This window comes from Durio zibethinus, chromosome 4, assembly GCF_047325235.1.
Source record: "Durio zibethinus cultivar Kanyao isolate XHJ-2024 chromosome 4, ASM4732523v1, whole genome shotgun sequence".
Classification (NCBI taxonomy): domain Eukaryota; kingdom Viridiplantae; phylum Streptophyta; class Magnoliopsida; order Malvales; family Malvaceae; genus Durio; species Durio zibethinus.
In genome coordinates this window covers 18894200-18899967 of record NC_143165.1, presented here as the reverse complement: position 1 = coordinate 18899967, position 5768 = coordinate 18894200, and the positions used below count along the sequence as shown (strand labels likewise).

Sequence of the window (5768 nt, the reverse complement as noted above, 5' to 3'; positions counted from 1 at the left end):
TTTTCAGTAAGGGCAGCTAGTTGGGAATTGATATAAATAATAGCATCAACCACAAATAAACTAGCAAACTTTTTACTAACCCCACTAGTAATTGTTAAGTTATCTTTTCAATAAGCACATTTGTTTCCATAGGAGTCTTGCTCATAATTACCTCTTCAGTAACTAAATTTAAAGTGGTTCTTATAGGGGTATGAGACCATTGTAAAGATCTAGATTTGAAACCACTAGGTAATCCATGGTATGGACATTTTCTTAACAATTCTTTTAATCATTCCCATCCATCATATAGTGTTTCAACCATCTACTTACAGAAAAGTGGTGATCTCATTCCTTAACTTTGCTATTTTTGCTCGTGAGAAAAACTTTGCTAGAAACTTCTAGACCAAATCATCCCATGTTGTGATTGAACCATATGGTAGTTATGATAACCAACTTTTTGCCTTATCCATGAGAGAAAAAAGAAATAATTTTAGTTTAATTGCTTCATCAAAAATACCATTATAGCGAAAAGTATCACATAATTCAAGAAAGTTAAAAAGGTAGAGATTTGGATCATCGCTTGGTAACCCAAACCACATAGAGGTTCAGACCATTTTTATAATTGAAAGCTTTATCTCAAAGTTATTGGCTTGAATAACTGGCCTTCTAATATATGGTTGAAAACTATCTGTATTGGAAACTGTATAATCCATTAAGATTTTTTGCCTTTCATTGTTTACATTAGCCATAAGTGTTGGTGCAGATTGTGCTAATTACTTTTTTCTACTTCTTCTAAAGGTTCTATCAATTTCCTAATCAATAGGAGCTATTTGTACATAAAAATAAGAAAAGATCAAAGAAAAGTAAATAAATAAAAAAAGGATTAGATTATAAGAAATTAAGACTTAGTTATTGATATTGAGAACACCGCTATAATCTTCGACAACGGCACTAAAAACTTGATTGCTATTTTTCATATAGCCTGTAAGTGCACAGATCAAGCAATAAATGAAATATTCTAGTATTATCTCCTCAGAGATTATAGAATGTAATGTTGGGTTGTTCTTCAATTACAAATAGTGAAACCCTAAGATCTTATATCTAAACAATTGAAATTCAAGGTTTGGTTGTAAAAAAAAGTAAAGATTAAAAGCAATGTGTAGATAGAGATTTTGATTTCACCAACTATCACTTGGGAAGTAAAAAAAGATTGCCAAAGACTAGATCTAAGAAAACAAGAATTGAAAAATGGGAAATTAGAGAAAACTTGATAATGCCATTTGCTTGTAGTAAACTTGGAATAAAGATTGCATGAAAATAACTTGTAGAACAATAAAGAAAGTGGTGGCCAAATCTTGTAAAAAGTAAAAGAAAGCTTAAATTAATCTTGAAAAAAAAAAAAAAGAATGCTTTTGTTGAAACAAAAATTTTAAGAAATCTAAAAGTAATGCAAAAGAGATATTTAAAAATAATACTTCTTTGACTAAAATAAAAAAATTTAAAAAAAATAAAAGCTTTGTAATTGTTAGCAAATCTATCATCTAAGCCAGTAGCTCAATGAAGGGTTCTACCAAGGGCTAAGATTTACAAAAGTTGTTTTCAAACTCAAATGTAAAGTGATAAGCTAGATCTTATCTTCTAAAGAGTCATAGGTAAATAGGACTTCATAAAGCTTGTGCATGCTTGGTCGAATGGGGTCTTGATGATGCAATCTTGGCTTTTCATTGAATCTTGATCAATGTTGATAATTCTCTTTTCATAGATTCGGCTAAAGCTTGAAAATTCAAGAATAAGTTAATTTTATCCAATTCTTGAAATTTAAATGAATAAAATCCTACTTCAAGTCAAAATATTAAAGGCCAAGTAACAAGTCTCATGGTGATTTTTAAATGCTTCTTGGCCAAATGTACCAAGCCTTTATTGTGGTAAAAATTACATGAGCTTTATTAGATGGAGTTTTGGCCAAATAGGATGGTGATTGAAGAGTTTATTATGATCTTTCAAATTAAGCTTCCCTTTTACATGGCTGAATGGATAGAGTTCTTCATGGAATAAACTCATTTGGCCGATTATGCTAAGGTCCATGATATCTTGAAACTCTTCAAACATCATATGTGTAATTAATTCCCTTTTAGAAATGATCTAGTTGAATGTAGAGTCTTTATGCAAACTTAATTTCTTCATGGTTAAGCAAAAGAAGCACTTTAGGATTAGGTCTCTTTTGGCCAAACATGATGAAGTGTCATTGTGCAACTAGAACTCTATCTTATAGATGAATGTGGTTTGGCTATGAGCTTCCAGTGTTGGGCCAAAATTGCTCTTTGCATGTTTGCATGCATGGCTTGCATGAAAATGATATCCATGAGCTTGAAAACCTAAAATCATGAAAACAACATGAAGCACTAAAAATCATCTAAAATTTAAAAATTAGCACCTTTTTTAACATGAAAAACTCTATATATTTAGATGATATCACTAGGCAAAGCAATGGAATGGACAGGCTCTATCTTAATAGGATAATGATAAATTAAATGATTACCTCCACACATTTCACAACTCAAAAAATGACTAATGGACTAGATTGGACTAACAAAAAAGACTGGGTTCCAAGTATAGCTAGATCATAAAGCATCCATTTTCTTAGTAAGTGCTACTATCTAAGTAGTCAAGTAAGTGATAGCATTAATCTCATACATGCAGATGATGTCGAAGATTTTGCATCTTGGATTTCCACTGATAGTGTTTTGTGACTATCTCCTTAGTCACCTTATATGTGTTTTCAACATATTTGCTCATTAGAGCTCTGTTGGCATGCATCTATAATGGATCGGTGGTGTCATTGTAAAAAATTTGAATTTCAAGCCATGGTGTAAGTAAAGGGAAGTATGCATCAATATATAGAGTTAAAGCAACAAAATTTTTATAATTTTAATTCCCTAAAACCAATATCAATTAATAAGATCGTACAAACAATATATATAATACATAGTTTTGACCAAGGGTGTTACCTTGAATGCTAACAATCCTTTGGTTCAATTCGGTAACCTTTCAAATGGTTTCTCAAGCCAAGAAGTTGCTCAAGTGTTTAGCCTTTAATGGTAATCTACACGAATGGTTGTGGAAAAACCTTCTATAAGGTATGGTAGAACTCAAAACCATACATTAACTAGTAAGTGTTTTCAAACCCTCTTACTTTCAAGTTTTGCTTAGGCTTTCTTAGCTTGTTTTTTCTTGAGTGAAACTTGCTAATTGTTTACAAGAATTATACAAGAGGGCTGCAGCTTGATGTTCCTTTTATAAGGGAAATATTTGGCCATATTAAATTTAATACATGGAATATATATTTCTATAATTAACCTTCTACTAGTAGAATACACCAAAATAAGGGAAAACTTTTTCTCTTGTTTTATTTCCTCTATTTTTGGTCATACCAAGATCAAATTAAGTCCAACTTAATTTGTCTAATTTTAATCTTTCACAATTTTCCTATTGTGTGTAACCTATTAGGTTCTTTAGCATGTTAGCAATAAACACAAGTATTGTGAGCCTTAGTATTCAGCTATATATGAAACAAAATTTTGTCTTCATCGCTAATTCTCTAATTAGCTAATCTTATGTTATAAATCATGATCAAGGCTAGCTTCATTGCCATAACCTTCAATTGCTAAAGAAAAGTTAATATGACTTGATAACCTATCCATAAATGGTCTTAGTGTATAATTAATATATTTTCATCACATAGTATCTTGGTTTGAACCTTAAGTATGGTTTAGCGTTTACTCAATCTTGTTCAACCATGTTAAGTCTTGTCTTTCACATTAACTCAAAAATAAGCTTTAGAATAATTCTAAACTCTTATCTCACTTTGGCCAAAGATTTTTCAAGTTAATTCAATAAGCTAGTTGAGATACTCTCTTGATCACACAAGGTGATGAATCTTATCATGATTACTTCATGCATTTTCATATGTCTTATGTTATACCCAACAATACTCGATCGAAGCATTCTTGGTTAGAACCATTAAGTCAATTAAAGTCAAAGTGTAACATTCATCATATAAGATCATAAATAATCTCAAGTCAAAAGATCATTTATATAACCATCATATGAAAATTTAGCTATAGACATTGTGTGAACTACCATATAGCTTTCTCATATCGAGTCATGTTCAGTGAACTTATTCTTGTAACAAGCACCCACATGTTAGCATCAAGTTTATCCAAACTTCAACCTATGAGATCTGTTACTTGTTTCATAAAGAAGAGCATAATAATGTATTAATCTTAATAGCTTTTGTTAATGTCATTTTATTGATAAAGCATCAACTAGGAATTAATGTTGGAACATAAAGCTTTTATGCAATGATGATTTGATAATTACAATCTCATTGTTTCTTTTGTCAAGCTTTATTTATATTTTGAGGACTTTATCATATAAGCATCAACATTGAAAAATAATCTAAACAACCTTAATGATAAATAAATAAGACCTTTATAATACTATAAATATGACAATGTCTTAGCCAAAATATGATTTGGCTTAAAGGGCAAGATATGATTTCAATGCAAAGCTTTCAAGATATAGGTGTGTTGCTCATATATTAGAAACAGAAGAGATCTTCGCAAATTCAATTGTAAGTCATTTACCCTATAATTAATCTTTTAATCATGGTGTAATGAGTTGACTAGATTTCCATTGGATATCTCTACACCTAATAAAATTACTTGTTTGAGTTATTGGTTGTTTATTATATTTTCATCTCTTCAGGTTGTCATAAATATTTTAATAGAAACGTTGGAGAGAGGATGGCTAACTCCAAAGGGCAATGTTTGGAGTTTTGGAATTGTCCTACTTGAATTACTTATTGGCCAAAAAAGCCTTGGTAGTCATCATCCCAGGGAAGAGGTGAACCTAGTGAAGTGGAGCCAACCATTCTTAGCTAATGATTGTAGATTGTCACTCATCATGGATCCTTAGCTCAAAAGTCATTTTTCTATGAAAAAAACCTGTACAGTAGCTGACATTGCACAAAGATGTCTCAAAAAGGACCTATCAAAAAGGTCAACTATGAGAACCATAGTTAAGCATCTCAAAATTATCTAAGACATGAAATATTCGTATTGGTTTCTTCTGTGAAAGCCCATGGCAATTGCTAGAAAACAAATGTCAAGGTCACTGAGTTTTAATGAGATTATTACTCTAACACCAGGTTAAGTTTCTCACCATCACCATCATCAAGAGCCTAGCTTCCTGTTTCTCCTACAATACCACACCATTGACTCTTCCATGATGAGCTTGTTCCTCTACTCTTTCATTAGAGGTACTAGAAAGGCAAGAAAATAGAAGATAATCATCATAAGCAATCTTTAAAAGTGCAAGAGTTGAAGGATTTTGATTGTGTATAATATGTATTTTTCATTTTATTTTTGTTTATTTTTCTTCTTGTAAATTCAACACAACGTATAAAAGATAAAGATGTGGTTCTTCCACCTTCTTATCCCCTCTATAGATTAATGAAATAGAGAAGATAAAAGTGCAAGCTTTAATCTAAAAATAGATCCCATTATTTTATTCCAACCAGAATGCTATCATATAAATATGTTCATAATTGTAATAAAAAAAAAGTTTATTTTATAAAGTAATATAATTCATGGTTTTTTTATTTAATTTTAACTTACATCTTCTCAATAAGTATGTACATATAAAGAACTTTTTGTTCAATTATAACTTGGAATTTAGAATCATTTTTTACTGCGTGCTTTTGATTATGATCTTACAGCTTTAGAAAG

At 30.5% G+C, this 5768-nt stretch overlaps 1 non-coding gene across 1 annotated transcript; it reads left to right on the top strand.

The window, feature by feature from the left end:
• The first annotated feature begins 230 nt into the window (after positions 1-230).
• LOC149519278 (small nucleolar RNA R71) lies at positions 231-338 on the top strand. Its single transcript, XR_016341977.1, has one exon. It is a non-coding gene; the product is annotated as a small nucleolar RNA R71 (small nucleolar RNA).
• Positions 339-5768: the final 5430 nt, after the last annotated feature.